The sequence below is a fragment of the Moschus berezovskii genome, chromosome 12, assembly GCF_049115385.1.
Source record: "Moschus berezovskii isolate FMDL1 chromosome 12, NW_MosBer_1.0, whole genome shotgun sequence".
Classification (NCBI taxonomy): Eukaryota; Metazoa; Chordata; class Mammalia; order Artiodactyla; family Moschidae; genus Moschus; species Moschus berezovskii.
This window is the reverse complement of record NC_142471.1, coordinates 72,988,254-73,012,465: the sequence shown is the minus strand read 5'-3', so window position 1 is coordinate 73,012,465 and position 24,212 is coordinate 72,988,254. Positions and strand designations below refer to the sequence as shown.

Below are 24,212 nucleotides of genomic sequence, written 5' to 3'. Positions count from 1 at the left end.
CTCAACATCCCTCATAATCAGAGAGATGCAAATCAAAACCACAATGAGATACCATTTCACACCAGTCAGAATGGCTGCTATCCAAAAGTCAACATGCAATAAATGCTGGAGAGGATGTGGAGAGAAAGGAACCCTCTTACACTGTTGGTGGGAATGCAAACTAGTACAGCCACTTTGGAGAACAGTGTGGAGATTCCTCAAAAAATTGGAAATAGAACTGCCATATGATCCAGCAATCGCACTCCTGGGCATACACACCGAGGAAACCAGAATTGAAAGAGACACGTGTACTCCAATGTTCATTGCAGCACTGTTTATAATAGCCAGGACATGGAAGCAACCTAGATGTCCATCTGCAGACGAATGGATAAGAAAGCTTTGGTACATATACACAATGGAGTATTATTCAGCCATTAAAAAGAATACATTTGAATCAGTTCTAATGAGGTGGATGAAACTGGAGCCAATTATACAGAGTGAAGTAAGCCAGAAAGAAAAACACCAATACAGTATACTAACGCATATATATGGAATTTAGAAAGATGCAAATGATAACCCTGTATACGAGACAGCAAAAGAGACACAGATGTATAGAACAGTCTTTGGGACTCTATGGGAGAGGGTGAGGGTGGGATGATTTGGGAGAATGGCATTGAAACACGTATGTTGTCATATGTGAAACGAATCACTAGTTCAGGGTCAATGCATGTTATAGGATGCTCGGGGCTGGCATGAGGGGATGACCCAGAGGGAGGATGGAGGGAGGAGGGAGGTGGGAGGGGGGTTCGGGAGGGAGAACTTATGTAGACCCGGGGCAAATTCATGTCAATGTATGGCAAAACCAACCAATATAATATTGTAAAATAATTTGCCTCCAATAAAAAATAATTACACAAAGTTAAAAAAAAAAATAAAAGAAATAAAAGTGGAAAAAAAAATGGGCCAAAGAACTAAATATTTTTTTTAATATGGACCATGTTTATAGTCTTTATTGAATTTTCTATTGTTTCTAATTTTTGCTTTTTGACCACAAGACATGTGGGCTCATAGCTCCCCAACCAGTGATCAAACACTTACCCCCTGCATCGGAAGGCAAAGTTTTAACCACTGGACCTCCAGGGAAGTCCCTCACTCCACTATTTTTGATTTATTCTGTTATCCAGGTTACAAAGTAAAACTACCTCATTTCCTCAATGTTTTCACAAAGTTCAGTAACATGGTTCTTTTATTTATTTATTTTTTGCTGATTTTAAGAATCCTAATCAGTCTACTCAACTGTCAGATATAAATTTATGAAAACTGGGCAATACTCTTCACTACTCAAGATTTCTCTTCCTCTTCAATATTATTCTGTTTTCCTTGGACCAACCTAGTTCTCCTCAACTCTCTCTTCTCTTAAAATAAGTTATTTCTTAAAAGGCTTCTGGAGGACCTGCTTCACTCATTCAGACATGATCAGAAAAATCTGAAACCATGAAAAAATTTTAATTTAGCTTCCAACTTGGAAGCACCCACTGATCTAGGTACACTGTTATTAGTTTATGTATTTTGCATTCAAAATGTTTTCCACTGTGTACTAGAATCGATATGTAGAATAAATTTCAATTGTAATATTGTCACAGAGGCCCTGGATAATGTTTTTTCCTATATTTTGAATTTGATGATTAATTTGAAACAGAATGAAGATCAAATTTGGATCAGTATTATTTTCCATTTTAATATTTAGTAATCTAAATATTTAATTATGAGTGTTTTTGTGACCTGAGTCTTAGTATGTTGGTGTATACCTCCATTGAGGATGCTAGAATCAATATCTGATTACCTAAACAAGGAATAGAGTGAAAAAGTGATATAATCAGAGACCTTTTATTACTGATACTTGAGTCTGGACTGTGAGAGAAGTTTGTGTCTATAATATCATAATATAGTATTCAATCTCAAAATAAGTGTATCACCATCAGGCACGTAGTTGGTCATGTCCAAAATTCTCTGACTGGTTATTTTCCTCAACATCATGTTGCTGCAACGTTCATGTAAAAATAGTCCACATATTCTTGAATATTTGCAATTTCAGAGTTTTGAAACTTCATGCATCCCTTTAAAATGGTTTTAATTTGAAAATTGAGAATAAAGTTGAAGGCACAACTGCTAGAAGCCATAACTGTCACTCAGTGACCCACAGTGTAAGCCTGATTTATTATGCAAATACAGAGCCAGAATAATAGATTCTGTTTAATCATGCAGGATATTCTTTTATTTGATGGAGTGGCCAGGCACATAAATGAATATTCTATGAATTCAAAATCTACTTCAAAAAGGGAAGTATTTATATAAGGCTGTGAGAACAAGGTGCCAAAACTGTGATTTACAGAATATGCTTGGTCAATGTTAGAAAACAGTTTGTTTTTAAACAACTGACTTTTATAATGAGAAAATTACCAGAAGCTTTTAGCTACTCAGGTTATTTAAGTGAAAGATGAATTCATCCATTATGAGCTATATAAAACCCATTGATTACTTGACTTGATTATTTAAACCTCATGGCTCAAGAATCTTGTCTGACTGATATATCCTCCCTTCACTGAGAATTTATTATTGAGGAATGATTTTATGATACTGCAGCATTTCAGGTAAGCACGGTTCTCTCAACAAACATGAGGAGATAATTCACACAGGCAAATGATAGTATATTTAGAGGCCAGCAGTGTTTCTTGGCAGCTATTAACCATTCCTACACCAGTGCCCAAACTCATATTGCAAGTCCAAAACCTGAATTCAGTGGGAGAACCATGACAAGTTTTGTTTCTAGCATTTTCCTCAGGGTTCAAATATCTTGCAGCAAAATTAATTTTATATTATAAGGACTAAAACACATATAAGAGAAGAGTAATTAGGAAAATGAATATATGAATCATTGCTAGGATTTTGTTGCTGTAGGTTGCTTGAAGAGATGAAAACAAATATTGTAAACCTACGTTATTCCTTTCTGTTAACCATTAAGGTAAGTACTATCATCTGTAGTTTATAGATGAAAAATCTTCAGAGAAGTAAAGTAACTTTTTCAGTGACATTCAGTTGAGAAATAGCAGGGTTAGGATATCAAATGGACTGTTTCCTTTCCACCTGCTCTTAGAGAAGGATCATCAGTGATTTTAGACCTTGATTTTTTAAAAGTTTAAGAAGAGTACCATACTAAAATTATGCACAGGAAATAACCACACAGAATACAAAAATTTGTAATAACATATCATTAAAGTGCCAACAGAAAGTTAACCTATATAATATGATGGTTATCTTCTAGTTCATTTCAGAAATCACATCAGTGATTACAACTAAGTTGGTAAAGATTGCGGTATTCTTTGCAATTATGTAAAATGGAAACTAAGCAGACATCTCACAGATTCTCTGCTATCTCTCCAAACCGTACGACATTGATGAATTCATCTGAGAAAAAAGTTAGGTGGGGTTTTCTTTGGGGGGGAGGAACCTAAAAGTATACAATTTGCACTCAAACTGGCAAATTTTAAACTTGTGTGGTTTGTAACTTCTGAAGAAAGCCAATGCCGAGATTAACTTGTGATGTTCTTAACATTATGATGACCATTCGCCTCCCAGTATGTTAATATAGAAGCAATCTCTGAAAAGCACTTCTCACTACTGAAATAATAATAATGCAGAATGTTGCGCAAAGTGTGTTTATATGATTGCTGAATTTTAAAGAGACTTTGATGCTTCAGGGCCATCCTTAAAAAAGAATATTCAAGAGTATTTTAAAATGATTCTGGCTATTTACTTCATCTATTCTTTTCATATCTTTTATTCTTCATTTTTTGTAATTCTTCCATAAGACAGTTAAATGCAGACACAATTTTTGCTTTTAAAAGTTTATTTTTACTACTCTATGCCTATTTGAATTTTTATATGTTTTTTTCTGTTTTTGTCATTAGTTGACATGAGGACAAATGAGCTACTTTGCTCAATATGATGGATAGTTTTCTGGTTCTATGGTTTGGGAAAAAAGAGGAACAGATTTCACAAAACCCACTTCATGTTCTTGTTTAAAATAAGGCCAAGAAGAATAGGAATGAGAAGAGATTCTCTGATGTTTGTTGCCCACATGGCTTTTGCTCTTGCATTTATTTCCTGCAGCTGTATTGTTATGAGCATGTCCTTCTTTCCATGGCACCCCATGTGCCATGGTTGGGCAGTGCCAGATATTGGGGGGATGGCACACAAATGGGGCTTGTGCAAGACCCAGTTGTTGGTCAAGGTCCTGTACCGTTGAACTTCAGCCAGTGGACTGTGATACCTCTGCCAAGTAGAGCCCATTGGTGCCTAGCATGTTACCACATGTACAACGCATTACCAGGACGTACAACAAAATTCACTTATGTTGGAATGAGACTGGCAGTCCCACCTCTTCCATTTCTCTACATCTAGATGTACTCATACTAGCAGCATGTGACTCCTTATGCTTAATGAAGGGACTAGAAACTTCTTAGGAGTGATAGCCATACTTCTTGATGGGGCTTGTTGGAATCAGGACACCAAAGTTTGGGGTAGTTCCTGTGCATTCTCAAAGAGACACATTTTGTGGAGGTATGGTAGAAGGATGAATAGGGAAAGAAAGAAATTGTGCTTAGATTCTTTAATGGACACATAAGCACAATAGGAAGGAGTTGTCAGAAACTTTCCACAGAGATTTGAAATAAATAATTATATCAGTGACTTCACAGGGTTATTATGAAGGGACTGTGCTGAGAATTATATAAAGAATAGCAATTAAGACAAAGTATCTTTGATGAGCTGGGTAAGTATTAAAATAGAGAATAATCTTCACAGGTTAATCTCTCTTTGGACCTCTGTTCGTAATTCACATATAATTTACACAGACTCTGCATCAAATTGCTGCACAATTAGAAGCATATAGGCTACAGAATTTAATATTAATAATGTTTAGGAGGGCTTCCATGGTGGCTCAGATGGTAAAAGCTCTACCTGAAATGCAGAAGACCTGGGTTCGATCCCTGGGTCAGGAAAATTTCTCCTCTATCTCTTTTAAATTTTTGTTGGTGTATAGTTGCTTTAGAACTGGACATGGAACAGCAGACTGGTTCCAAATAGGAAAAGGCGGACGTCAAGGTTGTATATTGTCACCCTGCTTATTTAACTTATATGCAGAGTATATCATCAGGAACGCTGGGCTGGAAGAAGCACCAGCTGGTATCAAGATTGCCAGGAGAAATATCAATAACCTCAGATATGCAGATGACACCACCCTTATGGCAGAAAGTGAAGAGGAACTCAAAAGCCTCTTGATGAAAGTGAAAGAGGAGAGTGAAAAGGTTGGCTTGAAGCTCAACATTCAAAAAACGAAGATCATGGCATCTGGTCCCATCACTTCATGGGAAATAGATGGGGAAACAGTGGAAACAGTGTTAGACTTTATATTTTTGGGCTCCAAAATCACTGCAGATGCTGATTGCAGCCATGAAATTAAAAGACGCTTACTCCTTGGAAGGAAAGTTATGACCAACCTAGATAGCATATTAAAAAGCAGAGACATTACTTTGCCAGCCAAGGTCCGTCTAGTCAAGGCTATGGTTTTTCCAGTGGTCATGTATGGATGTGAGAGTTGGACTGTGAAGAAAGCTGAGTGCCGAAGAATTGATGCTTTTGAACTGTGGTGTTGGAGAAGACTCTTGAGAGTCCCTTGGACTGCAAGGAGATCCAACCAGTCCATTCTAGAGGAGATCAGTCCTGGGTGTTCATTGGAAGGACTGATGCTAAAGCTGAAACTCCAATACTTTGGCTACCTCATGCGACGAGTTAACTCACTGGAAAAGACTCTGATGCTGGGAGGGATTGGGGGCGGGAGGAGAAGGGGACGACAGAGAATGAGATGGCTGGATGGCATCACCAACTCTGTGGACGTGAGTTTGAGTGAACTCCGGGAGTTGGTGATGGACAGGGAGGCCTGGCGTGCTGTGATTCATGGGATCGCAAAGAGTCGGACACGACTGAGGGACTGAACTGAACTGATAGTTGCTTTACAATGTTGTGTTAATTTCTACCATACAGCAAAGTGAATCAGCTATACCTATACGTATATCTCCTCTTTTTTGGATTTCCTTCCCATTGAGGTCACCACAGAGGTTTGAGTAGAGTTCCCTGTGCTATGTATAGCAGGTTCTCATTTAGTTATCTATTTAATACGTAGTATCATCAGTAATGTTTACACACACAAACACTACTGCTGCTGCTAAGTCACTTCAGTCGTGTCCGACTCTGTGTGATCCCATGGACGGAAGCCCACCAGGCTCCCCCTTCCCTGGGATTCTCCAGGCAAGAACACTGGAGTGGGTTGCCATTTCCTTCTCCAATGTGTGAAAGTGAAAAGTGAAAGTGAAGTCGCTCAGTCATGTCCGACCCTTAGCGACCCCACGGACTGCAGCCCACCAGGCTCCTCCATCCATGGGGTTTTCTAGGCAAGAGTACTGGAGTGGCGTGCCATTGCCAAAAATTTGTGGTTGCATGATTTATAAGCCTTTCTCCATAAATGTGGACTGGAGATTGTGTGTGCATGGAGTAGGGCTGTTCAAGAATCATTCTTTACTCTGAGATATGCATGACAACAGCAGCTACAATTATAAGCCAATTAGGTAGATAAATGACAGCACAAGTGCACTAAAGTTGTGTTCCATTTGTTTCCGTTGTGTTTAATGTGAGTGGCGTTCTGTATTTCCCATAAAATGAGGTTTCTAATCAAGGCACAAATGATCTAATTAACCGTCTTTGATACTCTGGGATAAAATCTAGTTTTGTTTAGGGAAATCAAGTAAGGGTTCGAATCATCCTAGCCTTTACTGTGTGTCTCTTTTAGCCTCTTTCCAGGGCTCTGACATCAGAGCCAGAAAAGTAGTGCTTATACACTGTGAGCCTCATTCAATCACTGAGTAAATTATGCCAGTATCTTTACCAACCAGGCCTATTATAAAACTGAATTGTGACTTGGTCATATTTTCTACTTTTGTATCCAGTGGCTTTGATTCTCAACACAATGTTTGTAAAAGCATTACCTAGCCAGTGATTTTCTTAAACCTGACTGCATATTATAATCACCTATGAGGTTTTTAAAAACCACAGATGCCCAAGTTCCTATTCTGAAACAATATGATAAGAACTCTTGATGATGGATCCTATGGCATATGATTATAATATGCACCAAATTTGGGAATCACTGACAGAGAACAAAGGTCAGCAATATTCTTCTGTAGAGGGCCGGATGGAAAATATTATGGACTGTGTCACAACTACTTGAACTTCTTACAAGTGTACAACTCTGTCATAAATGCAACCATAAACAATATGTAAGCAAATAGTAGCACAATATCTCAGTAAAACTCTATTTATAGCTATGAAACTGTGATTTATAATAAGAAATTTATATTTGGTCTTGGTTTTGTTCCTGGCAGCTCCTAAAACTTTTGGAATCCCCTGAGAGAACTCAAGAGGCAGGTCAGGTGGTCTAGTATTCCCATCTCTTTCAGAATTTTCCAGTTTATTGTGATCCACACAGTCAAAGACTTTGGCATAGTCAAGGAAGCAGAAATAGATGTTTTTCTTGAACTCTCTTGCTTTCTCCATGATCCAGTGGATGTTGGCAATTTGATCTCTGGTTCCTCTGCCTTTTCTAAAACCTGCTTGAACATCTGTAAGTTCACAGTTAAACATATTGCTGAAGCCTGGCTTGGAGAATTTTGAGCAGGTCAGGAAGCAACAGTTAGAACTGGACATGGAACAACAAACTGGTTCCAAATAGGAAAAGGTGGACGTCAAGGTTGTATATTGTCACCCTGCTTATTTAACTTATATGCAGAGTACATCATGAGAAACGCTGGGCTGGAGGAAGCACAAGCTGGAATCAAGATTGCCGGGAGAAATATCAATAACCTCAGATATGCAGATGACACCACCCTTATGGCAGAAAGTGAAGAGGAACTCAAAAGCCTCTTGATGAAAGTGAAAGAGGAGAGTGAAAAGGTTGGCTTGAAGCTCAACAGTCAGAAAATGAAGATCATGGCATCTGGTCCCATCACTTCATGGGAAATAGATGGGGAAACAGTGGAAACAGTGTTAGACTTTATATTTTGGGGCTCCAAAATCACTGCAGATGCTGATTGCAGCCATGAAATTAAAAGACACTTACTCCTTGGAAGGAAAGTTATGACCAACCTAGATAGCATATTAAAAAGCAGAGACATTACTTTGCCAACAAAGGTGCATCTAGTCAAGGCTATGGTTTTTCCCGTGGTCATGTATGGATGTGAGAGTAGGACTGTGAAGAAAGCTGAGTGCCGAAGAATTGATGCTTTTGAACTGTGGTGTTGGAGAAGACTCTTGAGAGTCCCTTGGACTGCAAGTAGATCCAAGCAGTCCATTCTAGAGGAGATCAACCCTGGGTGTTCATTGGAAGGACTGATGCTAAAACGGAAACTCCAATACTTTGGCCACCTCATGCGAAGGGTTGACTCACTGGAAAAGACTCTGATGCTGGGAGGGATTGGGGGTGGGAGGAGAAGGGGACGACAGAGAATGAGATGGCTGGATGGCATCACCGACTCGATGAACATGAGTTTGAGTGAACTCTGGGAGTTAGTGATAGACAGGGAGGCCTGGCATGCTGTGATTCATGGGGTCTCAAAGAGTCGGACACAAGACTGAGCGACTGAACTGAACTGAACTGACCTGAGAAAACTCAAAGGTGTCTTTTGTTATGTTAATGAAGTGACTTTTGATCCTAGAGAACCAACCATGGGATTAGAGGGTAAGAACTTTCAGCCTGACCCTCCTGATTTCCCTGGTGAGGAGAAAGGATGGAGGGTGAATTAATCCTGATGGCCTATGATTTAATCAATCATTCCTATGTCATGAAGCATCCTCTTTAAATACCCACAAGGACAAGGGTTAGGAGAGTTTCTGGGTTAGTGAAAACATGGAGATTTGGGGAAAGTGCCACACTAAGAGAGAGTGTAGAAATTAGGTTCCTTTTCCCCACACCTCATCCTATGCATCTCTTCCAATGTAGCTGTTCTTGAATTCTAGCCTTTCATAATAAGTTGGTAGTCTAGTAAGTAAAATGCTTCTCTGAGTTCTATAAACTGCTCTAGCAAATTAATCAGACCCAAGGAGGAGATCCTTGGAACCTCCAATCTGTAGCCAGTTGGTTAGTAGCATGGGAAACAACCTGGGATTTTGACTGCTGTCTTGTTTTTTTTTTTTTGTGTGTGTGTGTGTGTGTATGCATATGGGGCGAATGAGGGACAGTCTTCTGGGACTGTGCCCTTAACTTGTAGAATTCGATGCTCTCTCCAGGTCAATAGTGTTATAATTGAATTAAATTGTAGTACCCCCCTGGTGGCTCAGACGGTAAAGAATCTGCCTGCAATGCGGTAGACCCAGATTCAATCCCTGGGTCGGGAAGATCTCCTGGAGAAGGAAATGGCAATCCACTCCAGTATTCTTACCTGGAAAATCCCATGGATGGAGAAGCCTGTTAGGATACAGTCCATGGGGTCGCATGAGTCAGACATGACTGAGCGCCTTCACTTTCATTTTCATACTTTTCACCCCCAAAATGGTGTCACAGAAAATTACTTGGGTCAGGTACCTCCCGTCAACACACATGCACTTTGTAATTGGGTCCCCAGAATCCTTGCAGTAACCACAGGTAACAAGTCAAATTTGGCCTGACCTTAAGGATTTGGGTTCAGTTCAGTTCAGTTCAGTCGCTCAGTCATGTCCAACTCTTTGCGACCCCATGAATCACAGCACGCCAGGCCTCCCTGTCCATCACCAACTCCCGGAGTTCACTCAAACTCACATCCATCGAGTCGGTGATGCCATCCAGCCATCTCATTCTCTGTCGTCCCTGTCTCCTCCCACCCCCAATCCTTCCTAGCATCAGACTCTTTTCCAGTGAGTCAACTCGTCGCATGAGGTGGCCAAAGTATTGGAGTTTCAGCTTTAGCATCAGTCCTTCCAATGAACACCCAGGATTGATTTCCTTTAGAATGGACTGGTTGGATCTCCTTGCAGTCCAAGGGACTCTCAAGAGTCTTCCCCAGCACCACAGTTCAAAAGCATCAATTCTTCAGCGATCAGCTTTCTTCACAGTCTAACTCTCACATCCATACATGACCACTGGAAAAACCATAGCCTTGACTAGACGGACCTTGGTTGGCAAAGTAATGTCTCTGCTTTTTAATATGCTATCTAGGTTGGTCATAACTTTCAACTTCTATTTATTCTGTAGCCCTATTTACAGTGGCCATGTTCCTGAATTATGATAATGAATTTGTTTCTGGTATAATTATTTTTTCTACAATCATACTCAAGTTTTCTTTATTTTCTAGGACTTTTGAAAAATTATCCTTCAAGTGAATAATGTCACTCTTTGTCCCAACAATCTACTACAACTACAGCTTATACCATTGAACCTTTAAAAGTGGCTGCTGATCTGTGTGCGTTAAGTCGGTTCAGTCGTGTCCAACTCTTTGTGACCCTATGGGCTGTAGCCCACCAGACTCCTCTGTTCTTGGGGTTCTCCAGGCAAGAATACTGGAATTGGTTGCCATGCCCTCCTTCAGTCCAGGTATCAAATCCAAGTCTCTTACTTCTCCTGTATTGACAGTTGGGTTCTTTATCACTAGGGCCACCTGGGAAGCTCTGACTGTTGATCTAGTTACTCTTAAAATAGAGAATAGTTTAGTTGAAATAATCAGATTGTGGTGATAGACAAGGCACTTTTATGCTTCTTCAGGATTTATTATCAAGTTGAAAAGAACAAACAAAATTTTATTCAATAGTAACAAATACTGTCTATTATCTTCACCCATTCTTTTACCAGTATTTGTAGTGTCTGGTAGGTTTCCAGTTGAGTAACGATTTCCCGTTGTACCATCACTCAAAGCATGCATATCCTTTCTTAACTATATCTTTATCCTATTCCTTAAAAAAAAAGTAAATTCCTACATTTCATTGACAGATGTCAAATCCTTTCTTAACTATATCTTTATCCTGTTCCTTTAAAAATAAACCCTCTATGATGAAGCTAATAGCCACTTGAAGAGGCAGATTAAGTAAAACCCATCTCTCTTTTGTTACAACCAGAAACCTTCTCACCAGTAATTATTATGTGGCAGCTTTCATTTTGGAAGTTACCAATACATAGAATCAAAGCAGTCCATCTGTAATACCACTGGTGTATCAAAGAAAATAAGGGAAATTGCAGGGACAAGAAAAAAATTCTGTGTCTGAAACAAAACAAACGGAGCATACAGGGTCCCTAAGAGGGTTTTTTATCAGCATAAACAATATCAGCTTAGCGATGATAACTCACAGAATTAGAAATGAAAAGGGCCTTGTTCTTGGTATGTGTGCTATAAAAACAGAATATACTGCCACATGCCAGGTGTTGCTGGTGACAGTTTGTTAAAAATATAGGTTCTCTCTTGGAAAATGTTTTTCTTTGTTCACTAGAGGCTAATGTTATCTTATCGAGAATAACACACTCATCATTAATTCCTCATAACAAACTGCATTTCCTACCCTTAATCAAATGCAACTCAGTTCAAAGGGGCTTAAGCAAAAATTCTTGCATACCTTCCTTTCTCAAAATTGTGTCACTGAAAAGCCCAATATTGGGGTTTGCTTTATTCACAACCGAATGTTCGACCTCAGAGAATAATTGAGGTTAGTCTATTTCTCTCAATATCTAAGTTCTGTTCTTGTCTTATCCTATTTCCTTGGGCAGGCTTCTACTCTGCTGTGGTACATACAACCAGCTCCAAGATTTTATTTTCTCAGTTGAGCATTGCCAGTAATTACTACATTTGCATTTCATTAACAGACGTCAGGCCCATGTCTGAATCAATTACTCCGGTTGAATGACACAGTGTGTCTAATTGACCAGGCGTGGGTCATTGTCAGACATGGGATGAAAATCCAGGAAGGATGATGGTTTTCTATTGGAACATCAGGGTACGGTTATTGGTATATGGGCAAATAGACTCCAAAGCCATACAAACAAACACTGTCAAAATTCTATCAGTCTTATAAATTTTTTAAGTAGTGACTTTCCTTGACTTGCTTTGTGAGGAAAGCCTTTTTCATTCCTCAGACAAGAATCCCTCTCATCTCCTGCCATTTTTGTAACACTCAAAAGTATTTCCACCATAGCCTTTATTACATTGTTACATAATTATCATTGACATAATTATTTGCTTAGGCATCTTTCTTCCCCATTGAAATGCAAGATTTTTGAAGGCAGAAAAAAAGGAGCTTTTTGCCTTCTTATGTAAACTTCAACAGTGCCCACATAGTAGAGTCTCAATAAATATTCATTAATGGTTCTTATATATTCCAACCATTGCCCTTTCTTGTTTTTCAACTAGTACAGGTTTTCTTCCTCTGAGAAGACTGTTCTGATGATTTTTAATTTTACTGTTTGCTTTCTAAAATAAAAATATTTCCTAAAATGTAAGGGAAACAATGCCATCTCTTCCATAAAGTCTTCCTTAAGCACCCTGGTTTTTATAGATGCCTATTAAATGTTGATGATTAACTTTTTAAATGTCATTTTAATGCCATTTTATGAGTTATTATATCATGTCTATTGGACTGTATTGAAATGCCATATCTTATCTAATGTTCTTCTGTAACTCTTCAGAGCCATTATATGAATGCTTGGTTAATATGTGGCACATTGGAAAGTGTGAAGCACAAGAAATCAAAGGGAAAAGAAATATATTGAGATGAAGTTTCAAATGGCTGAAAAGACCTCAACTAAATAGATACATAGTTATATAAATTAAAATGCTATGCTGTGCTTAGTTGTTCAGTTATGTCTGACTTTGTGAACACATGGACTGTAGCCTGTCAGGCTCCTCTGTCCATGGAGATTCTCCAGGCAAGAATACTGGAGTGGGTTGCCATGCCCTCCTCCATATCTTCCCAACCCAGGAACTGGACCCAGGTTGCCAGCCTTGCAGGCAAATTCTTTACCAGCTGAGTTGAGTTGAGTTCAGTTCAGTTCAGTCGCTCAGTCGTGTCCGACTCTCCGCGACCCCATGAATCACAGCACGCCAGGCCTCCCTGTCCATCGTCAACTCCTGGGGTTCCCTCAAACTCATGTCCACAGAGTCGGTGATGCCATCCAGCCATCTCATTCTCTGTCGTCCCCATCTCCTCCCACCCCCAACCTTTCCCAGCATCAGAGTCTTTTCCAGTGAGTCAACTCGTCGCATGAGGTGGCCAAAGTATTGGAGCTTCAGCTTTAGCTGAGTTACCAATAGTCAAATCCGTTTGAAGGTAAATATAGGTGACATTTCTTCATTTCCTCATTTTCTAGCACAGATAGGTTTGCTTTATGTGATTGAGAAAAAGCAGATTTTAAAAAATCTAAAGGAGACCCTTGCCCACAGATGGTGAACAGATTTATCAGTAATACAAATATTTATTCTTTCTATATGATTAACTCTCTTTTAATGGCAATTGGTTCAGAACGTTGGCAGAAATGGGGGAGATTTTATGTGATATCCTAAACTCCACCAGTGGAATGTACTGAGGTTTTATCTTATTCTGTAGTTTCACAGAGGCAGAACCTGAGACAAAGATTAGAGAGCAAATAGTTTAGTTGGTAAATGAGGTTAAGTGAGAAGGAAAAGGGAAAAAAGTACCAAGTTAGGAAAGGAGTACGTCAAGGCTGTATATTGTCATCCTGCTTATTTAACTTATGTGCAGAGTACATCATGAGGAATGCTGGACTAGATGAAGCACAAGCTGGAATCAAGATTGCCGGTAGAAAGATCAATAATCTCAGACATGCAGATGACACCACTCTTATGGCAGAAAGTGAAAAAACTAAAGGGCCTCTTGATGAAAGTGAAAGAGGAAAGTGAAAAGGTTGGCTTAAAGCTCAACATTCAGAAAACTTAAGATCATGGCATCCGGTCCCATCACTTTATGGCAAATAGATGGGGAAACAGTGGCAACAGTGATAGACTATATTTTTGGGGGCTCCCAAATCACTGCAGATGGTGACTGCAGCCATGAAATTAAAAGACAGTTGCTCCTTGGAAGAAAAGTTATGACCAACCTAGATAGCATATTGAAAAGCAGAGATATTACTTTGCCAACAAAGGTATGTTTGGTCAAAGCTATAGTTTTTCCAGTAGTCATGTATGGATGTGAGAGTTGGACTATAAAGAAAACTGAGTGCCAAAGAATTGATGCTTTTGAACTGCGGTGTTGGAGAAGACTCTTGAGAGTCCCTTGGACTGCAAGGAGATCCAACCAGTCCATCCTAAAGGAAATTAGTCCTGAATATTCATTAGAAGTACTGATGCTGAAGCTGAAACTCCAATTCTTTGGCCACCTGATGCAAAGAACTGACTCATTTGAAAAGACCTGATGCTGGGAAAGATTGAAGATGGGAGGAGAAGAGGACGACAGAGGATGAGATGATTGGATAGCATCACTGACTCGATGGACATTAGTTTGAGTAAACTTTGAGTGTTGGTGATGGATGATCAACCTCCCTAGGCCTGGCATGCTGCAGTCCATGGGGTTGCAAAGAGTTGGACACAACTGAGCGACTGAACCAAACTGAATTAATCATTTCCAAGATGGTGCTTTCTCCTTCCAGGGTAATTCTGTAAACAGGGAAGATTGTGGCCTCAGAGTTACCCCAAACTAGAGGTGGGGAAATTGGACTATTTATATACCAACTTCCTGTCATCAGGGCTTCCCTGATAGCTCAGTTAGTAAAGAATCTGCCTACAATGCAGGAGACCCCAGTTTGATTCCTGGTCAGGAAGATCCACTGGAGAAGGGATAGGCTACCCACTCCAGTATTCTTGGGCTTCTCTTGTGGCTCAGCTGGTAAAGGATCCACCTGCAATGCAAGAGACCTGGGTTCAGTCCCTGAGTTGGGAAGATCCCCTGGAGAAGGGAAAGGCTACCCACTGCAGTATTTTGGCCTAGAGAATTCCACGGACTGTATAATCTATGGGGTCACAAAGATTCAGACACAACTGAGCAACTTTGATTTCACTTCCTGTCATCATTTGGGAAAAGTCATTCTTTGGGAATTGTTTTTTTTCTTAATTGAAATATAGTTAATTGACAATGCTGTGTTAGTTTCAGGTACACAGCAAATATATTCTTTTTCAGATTATTTTCCCATATAGGTTATTACAAAACAGTGATTATAATTCCCTGTGCTATATAGTACGTTCTTGTTATTTATCTCTTTTATATATAGTAGTGTGTATATGTTACTCCTAAATTCCTTATTTATCCCATCCCACCACCTTTCCCCTTTGGGACCCTGCTTGTTTTCTATATCTGTGGGTCTGCTTCTGTGTTAAAAATAAGCTCATTTGTGTCATTTTCTTTTAGTTCCACATATAAGTGACACCATATGATGTTTGTCTCTGTCTCCCTCACTTCATTTGGTATGCTAATCTACATGTTGCTTTCCTACAAATGTAATTGTTTCATTATTTTTAATAGCTAAGTACTATTCCATCATATATATACATATATTTATTTATATATATACACACACACATATATATATACACCATATTTTCTTTATCTATCCATCTGTTGGTAGGCATTTACACGTGTAGCCCAAAGTTTACTGGAACCTCCGTAAGAGCTGTTCTTGATGGGCATTAATTCACTGACATCTCAGGCCTACAGCGTACATGGTCAGAGAGGCTCTGGAGTCACAGAAAAAGATGAATGGTAAAGAGATTTATGTACTGGTAGTTGAAATTCTAGCTCATGTGTACTAGAATAGAAAAGGGTCAAGTGATATGTCTGGGGCCCATCAGTGTCTGGTCTACAGCTGGACATGAAGGCTTTGTTAGGGTAAATTGTATGGTGGACATTGAAACCCTCAAGTAAAATAAGATATCAATAATTCTGATATTGAGATGCCCTGAAAGCTGTTTATGTGACTAATATGTATGTTTGACTTGATTTCAGTACCAAGTCTAGTTTAAAAAACCAATATGCAAAATTTAGAGACCCGTGTGAGGTCACATTGATATCCCTGTGGAGCTCACATTGAATACCTCCCACTTATCAGTTATATATTAGCTACTTTTTATAATTCATATATTTATTCAAGACTCAACATTCTATGAGGCAACATCATGTGTTATCATCTGCACACATCATTGTGGTACAGCTGACATCAGAGAGATTTTGAAGTTAAGCATAACTAGATTCAATTTCTGGCTATGCTAATGAATAGCTAATACTTTGGGGCAAGTTATTTAGTATCATTGAACTTCAGGTTCCCAACCTATGTAGTGCAGAGAATATTAAACACTCAACAGACCCAACAGCTACATGTACATACATATAATACTAGCAGAGGGCCTGGTAGGTAGTAGATATTCAGTAAAATCTTAATTTTCAGCAATAGGAGAAAATGGAATATTAAGAAAGGTAGACTTTTTTTTTTCTTTTTTTGAAAAGTAGACTTCTAATGATCATACAGGTAGTAAGTGTTGAAGCTAAAATTAAATCCAGATCCATGACACAAAATGCAGATGTAATTCCACATCAGTCATGGCTGGAGATCTGTGCCTCTACTTTTTCTCTCATAGATGCCATTCCATTGGTAACTATAATTATTGTCCCTGATTCATAAAACCAAGATCTCCCATTGAGATCTATTATCATCCAATTTATGTTTCAGAAGTTTAAATTGCTAACTGAATGATTTCAACAAACTTTTTATTTGGAGCTTAGCTCCATTTGAAGTGTTATTCTGCTGTAAGTATCTTGCAATAGAAGTGGGATATATTTAACCCCATCAGTAGTACTTGCATTTTATTAAAATGATGTAGCCAAGAGTTTGGCTCTGAAACTAGACTGTTTGGGTTTGAATCCCATTCTACCATTTGCTAGCTGCATGGGTGCCTCATAGAATATGCAGATTCTTTTTACCATAGAGTTTCTATAAAGATCAAATGAGGGACTACTTAAAGAGTGCTTAAAATGATGCCTATTTCCATAGTAAAAGCTCAGTGATGGTGGTTTAGTTGCTAAGTCGTGTCCCATTCTTGTGACCCCATGGACTGTAGCCCACCAGGCTCCTCTGTCCATAGGGTTTTCCAGGCAAGAACACTGGAGTGGGCTGCCATTTCCTTCTCCAGGGGATCTTCCTGAACAAGGGGTTGACCCCAGATCTCCTACACTGTAGTCAGATTCTTTACCAACTGAGCAACCACAGAAGCCCCAAACCTCAATAAATGTTATCATTTGAAAGAAAATCTTCCTAAAACAGTGTGATAATTCTATAAAATTAATCCATAAAGAAATGTGGGGTTAAGAAACTTGACTGAGAATTTAAGTCCTTGGAATAGTAATTGAGAAGAAAGAAAGAAGAGGATCAGGACTAGAAATGAGTCTTTCATAGTCAAGAGATTGCGATGCAGACAAAGAACAAAACTGAAACTACAACCAAAAGAATCAAGGACTGTCCCTCATGATGTAATGTTCCCGTAAGCCTCAAGTCAGGAATAGGCTGGTTGGCATGAATATTTTGTAGCCAGTAAGTTTTTTTTTTTTTTTTAAATGGAAACAAAAGCAGGTAATTAATCAAATGGGTACTTAAGAGATGATACCAGATGTGACAGAGAGCAAAAATGGTAAGCCTTTGTGACAGATCTGATAATATATTCACTGCTTTCTGCCAAGACGGTATATGTTATGAATGAAATTTAGTCCTTGGAAATTATAAGTCACTTCACCAAGAAATCTATGTCCAGTGGGCCACAAATGATTGACATAGAACCTGGATCAGGAGACGGTGGGGCATACTGACCCACCCTGTTTGGAATCACTGTCTCTTTCTGGTCCTCTTATTCAGTCTGTTCGATTCTGCAACAGTGACTATGCACCAGGAGACTTCCTCTCTTTCTCTCCTCCATGCTGATCCCTTTAGTGTGTCTGGACCACCCTGGAATTTAACTCTAGTTTGGGATAAAATTCTTTCCCAAGTGTCTTCACTGACACATGCCAGTCAAAGGTGATAGCTGGGAATCTCATTACGGAATGTTTGGAAAATTTCATAATGGCTACAGAACGTTCAAATGCAGAACCAGTTGACAGCCTGCCACACCTATGGGACTCAGAGGACCTCTGAAGGCAGTTGTCTAATTCCAAAAGTCAGTCTAACAGCATTTATCTCTGAACCCATTTCACTGTTACCTGAACTGAATTGATTATAAATGCATATGGGTACCATGGAAACAGAGGATGCTTTGAGAGTTCATTGTAGAGAATATCTGAGTTAGTCTTGGAAGGGACATTTAAACTGACCTACATGAGTAGGAGTGAAGTAAGAACAGCCCAGAGGTGAAACTCTAAAGGAGGATTTTTTTTTCTTTTCATTTGATAAGTTAATAGAACTTTGGTTCAATTTATGGAGTCTGTCTACAGCAAAGTGTATTCATCAGACTGCCAGGGATTAGAGGTAAATACATACCTAGGATCAGTATAAACAGAAGATATACAATCCATGCATTCATGTGCAGAAAGTTTCTGGACCCAACTTACGCACTCTTTGTTTCCCAGTGTGGTTGTGACTTGGTTAATTGCTCATTCTTAATACATTTTCTTCAGAATGGTAGCTCCTTTCTCAGACCAGAACCCAGAACTGATTAATCTTTTAATGTAGCTGACATCATACAATACTGGTTTGATGGTTTAGTCTTTGAATCAAAGAATCAAGGCAGTGAAAGAAGAGAAAGTAAGAGAAGAGGTTGAGATCATGTGAAGGAGAAGAAAGATGTAAAACAAAGAGAAATCTTCTTAAGTCAGAGAGTACTGTTCCACAGCAGGTGGTCAACCCCAGGCAAACTGGACCAGAAAGTTCGTCCCAATAATATCCTGTTATCCACAGCTCTCTCACTTTCTACTTCTCTCTCCAGGATTTTATATGTCCTTAAACCTTTCACATAACTCCCATCTTTGCCTCCCTTTGATCTCAATATATTTTCTGCTCCAGGAGTTTATACCTCTCCCATGTTCCAGTTCCTTGATACTTCTGATCTAACCTATTTAAAAAAGAAAAATAAACTGATGTTAAATTCATAACTATTGATAAAATGAGAACTCTTCCAAGGCACTTCTGGTTTTTTTTCTTTTTAAAATTTTATTAAATTAGAATTAATTTGCAATGCTCTGTTTAATTCCTGCTATACAACAAAGTAACTCCATTATATTGGGTTGACCAAAAATTTTTTTGTGTTTTCCATACCATGTTACAGAAAAACTATAGCAAACATTTTGGTCCACCCACAGCAACCCACTCCAGTATCCTTGCCTGGAAAACCTCATGGACACAAGAGCCTGGTGGGCTGTAGTCCATGGGGTTGCAAAGAATCGGGTATGACTGAGCTACTAACATTTAACATTTGATACATACATATTATTTTCCATTGTGGTTTATCACAGGATATTGAATATAGTTCTCTGTCCTTACAGTAGGACCTTGTTGTTATTCCATCCTATATATAATTGTTTGCATCTGCTAATCCCTACTTCCTAAACCTTCCCTTCTAAACCCTTCCCTTCCTCTTGGCAACAATTCTGTTCTCTATACTTCTGAGCCTGTTTTTGTTTTGTAGACAAGTTCATTTGTGTTGTATTTTTTATTACATATACAAGTGATTTATGGTATTTGTCTCTCTCTGACTTACTTCACTTAATCTGATAATCTGTAGGTCCATCCATGTTGTGGCAAATGGCATTATTTCATTCTTTTTAATGGCTGAGTAATATTCCATTGCTTGTATATATGAGTGTGTGTGTGTGTATACATATGCACCACATCTTCATTATCCATCTGTTGATGGACATTTAGGTTGTTTCTGCTTTGTGGCTATTGTAAATAGTGCTGCTACGAAGGAACTTCTGTTTTTCAAAAACTATTTAATCCAAATATATTTAATTAATGTAATGGTTTCAGGATAAGTGATGAGGGAAGATATTTTAAGACTTGGACTCCTAGAAAACACACAGACCAATGTTTCTCAGGAGATTGTCCACAAGCTAGCTGTCCTTGCCTTCTTTACTTGACCCAAAGAATCTCTTAACAAATTTTAAGAATTTTCAAGAGAATATCTATGTGATTTCTAAAATTTTCTTTCTTTCCCTCTCCTACTGGGGTATTACTTCCATTGAAGGTGGAGCTCTCAAGTCACCTTTATGTTCTTTTACCCTTCCCTCCATTTTCCAGTCTCTCCCTGACAATAAGTAGTCAACATACAACGATCTTTAAAGTAATGCATTTCCCCCACTTCCCTTCTAAGAGTCATCACATTAAAAAAAAATTTTTTTTCTATTTATTTTGAAGTAAAGAAAGCATGACTTTTCTTTTTCTTTTCCTAAAAATAGAAAGTCATGGTTGCATTTATCTATGATATGACACAGAAGCCTCTAATGAACCTTCTTAAAATTGGGCTATTTTCTCTAGATGTACAGTTGAGACAACTTTCAAGAGATGTGCTGCTGAGACAACTTTCAACTTGTCCATCCCCAAGTTGAAACCAAATTTATCTCCCCTTCATAATAATAGGAACTTTGTGAACAGGTCTCTTTTAAATAATACAAGACATCAAATTTTCAAGGAGCTCACTGTCATTCTGATGACATTTATACAGGAGAGCCTGGGGTGAGAGGGGAGATTTCCAGTCACAGGGAAGATCTGTGGCCTGAAATGACACTGGAGGCACTCAGTGGCGAGGAAGATAAAAAGACTGTGACTCTGAAACACTGAGGGGTTTTGATTATTTCAGCATGTGGTCCAATAGGCAGCACAGTCAGCTAGATGAGGATTAGCATAATGTAAGTAGATCAGAAGTAAGGAACCAGAAAACTGAACAGAGAGCAGTGAAAAGATTCTTCACCTAGAAGACAGATCAGGGCAGAATGTGAAAGGAAAAAAGAGAATTCCCGTCAATCAGACACCACGTTCTCTTGGAATTGGCCCCCATCCTTAATACAGTATGCCTCTAAGGCAGGAAGGTCCTAAGGGCCAAGATATTTCATAGATTTTTCAGTGTGTCAGGGAATTTTTTTTCTTTTATAACTCAAACAACTTAGGAAAAATGTGACTTTTTTAAAAGACAAATTCCATTTGCGAATGGATCAGTAAAAATGCCAAGTTGTCAGAATTTTAAAACCTGTGAGGAAAGATGGAAGACATTTGCTTCATAATTACTGGAATTTGGGTGACGTCACCCAGTGCTAATTGCTTCTTCACAATTGAAGAAAGGCCTTGTTAAAATCGATTTAGTTGGATTTAACACACAGTCCAAGAGCAGGTAAATGGAAATAATGTGCTCTATAAAGAAGGTGCTAATAAAAGAAGTAGATAGTTGTCCATGATGGGACTCCATAAAAGAGGCATGAAGAAGTTAAAATAAACACAAAAACACAAAGAGGTGATGAACTATTATAAGCCAGTAACAACTGAGTCATGTCCTAGAAGAAAAATGGGAATTTATAATGTACTTTCAAGATCTTAATGAGAAATTATAGGTATTTTAAACCAAATATGATTATTTTCCTTTCCTTTAAAAACATATTGACTTTATGTGTTTCTTTGAGTAGTCTTTCCAGTTTTTCTTTGCTGACAATTTCTGTAATAAAGACATCCACAGTGATTGTCAAAGTGAAGAGGATGAGTTGTTTTGTTTTTTTTTTAATATATTCTTGTCTTTTTCAATGAAGATATTGAACTGTGATACACTTTGTTTTAAGGAAAGAAGTATGTTCAGTGGTCTTCATTTTGTTCCTAGAGTGATTCTGGATCATTGGCAGTGGGTTCATCAGATTTTCTTAGGGGTTATCTTAGCATACAGTTGTATTTGGGTGATACCTGGAATTTTACCAGACTTCCCTGGTGGCTGAGATGGTAAAGCATCTGCCTACAATGCGGGAGACCCAGGTTCGATCCCTGGGTTGGGAATATCCTCTGGAGAAGGAAATGGCAACGCACTCCAGTACTCTTGCCTGGAAAATCCCATGGATGGACGAGCGTGGTAGGCTACAGTCCATGGGGTCACAAAGAGTTGGACACGACTGAGTGACTTCACTTCACTTCCCTTGGAATTTTACAGTAGCCTCTGTGCAAGGTTTAGCAGCAGAAACTAGGAAAGGAAGTCAAGAGAGAAGCTCTTTGTACTATCATTGTAGTTCACACTCCAGGTACTTTCGGTTCTTATTTTGGAGGACAAAGAGTTTGGGAAATCTCATTATATCATGTGTATGCAATTCTGGCACCAGGATGACTGTGCAAGGCAGGCTTCTGAAACCTTTCTCTCAGATGCACTGACGAGATGGTCAGAAGGTCCCCAGAGATTTCACAGGCTGGATAAAACGTAGAGTAGTAAGCTGGGTCTGTGCTTGCCTTTGCGGGTTTGCATATTTATACATTGTACTCCCCTTTCTCGTGTGAGTCCAAGGTGCAATCATCTATTTGCTCCAGCTGTCATCACGTGGTTAGAGTAAGAACGCTTGTCTTCCTCCTTGTATTCCTCCCTCCTTTCCTGCCTTCAGTCCTTCCTTCCTCTTTCTCTTTCTCTTTTTTCCCCTTCCTTCCTTCCTGCCTGCATCAGGCATCAGATGACATAAAAAATTAAAGTCACTTTAGATCAAATAATCTGGAAGGTGAGGTAGTTCATTATTTTGAATTATCTTGCTACAGGCAATCATTTCAGTTCAGTTGCTCAGTCATGTCAGCTCTTTGTGACCCCATGAACCACAGCACGCCAGGCCTCACTGTCCATCACCAACTCCCGGAGTTTACTCAAACTCATGTCCATTGAGTCAGTGATGCCATCCAACCATCTTGTCCTCTGCTGTCCCCTTCTCCTCCTGCCCTCAATCTTTCCCAGCATCAGCGTCTTTTCAAATGAGTCAACTCTTCTCATCAGGTGGCCAAAGTATTAGAATTTCAGCTTCAACATCAGTCCTTCCAATGAACACCCAGGACTGATCCCCTTTCGGATGGACTGGTTGAATCTCCTTGCATTCCAAGGGACTCTCAAGAGTCTTCTCCAACACCACAGTTCGAAAGCATCAATTGTATGGTGCTCAGCTTTCTTTATAGTCCAAATCTCACATCGATTCATGACTACTGGAAAAACCATGTCCTTGACTAGATGGACCTTTGTTGACAAAGTAACGTCTCTGCTTTTTAATACGCTGTCTAGGTTGGTCATAACTTTCCTTCCAAGGAGTAAGTGTCTTTTAATTTCATGGCTACAGTCACCATCTGCAGAGATTTTGGAGCCCCAAAAAATAAAGTCAGTCACTGTTTCCCCATCTATTTGCCATGAAGTGATGGGACCGGATGCTGGCAATAGAAACTAACAATGTTGAAACCTTGGGATTCTGGAAAACAGCAAAATTTAAGAAATCTTCTCACCCTTGTATGGTACTGGAAAACAGCTTACTACAAAGAACAACCCCTCCCCATATGACTTAAATAGACTTCTGAATGCCTTTCTTGTTTACTTATCATGAGATCAGATACAGATCTCTAAATTCCTATTTTTTGCCTCCTAAATGATTCACTCAAATGCCTGTCTCCACTGATCAGTTGGAATAATGTGCTCTTTAACCATATTTGGTTAAATTTCTTTGTTTCCCCCAGACACCCAACATTGACGCACCCTCAACCGGACCCTACAAACAACTTAACAGTGCTCAGAGAGTAGCCTGGTCTCAGGGTAAAACATTCTCTGATATACAATCCATTAAACTACCTATTCACTTCATTTTTCTACACCTGTTTATTTTATTATTTTTTTTCTGAACTTGCCTACTCCTTTCCATACAGAAGAACTCTATCCAACCTTTGAGAACACTTGCATATCTTAAGATCTGAGCACTCTGCTTATTGTAATAATCCCCTCTCTACCTCTTCATCCCTTGCAATAATCATTTTGAATAAAGTCTGGATTTTGTTTGTTTGTTTGACAAAAACAAAGTAGATCAAGTCAAAAGAAGATGTGAAGCAACGCAAGGACATGAAACAGTTAACTGAATAAATGGGTCTTAGAGTAGGACAAAGTCTAAGTAGAGATAATGAAACTTGGAGGAGAGTTGGTTTAGAT

The 24,212-nt window shown here is 39.0% G+C and overlaps 1 non-coding gene across 1 annotated transcript; it reads left to right on the top strand.

Moving 5' to 3' along the window:
- The first annotated feature begins 21,988 nt into the window (after window positions 1-21,988).
- Window positions 21,989-22,060, top strand: TRNAC-ACA (transfer RNA cysteine (anticodon ACA)). Its single transcript has one exon. It is a non-coding gene; the product is annotated as a tRNA-Cys (tRNA).
- Window positions 22,061-24,212: the final 2,152 nt, after the last annotated feature.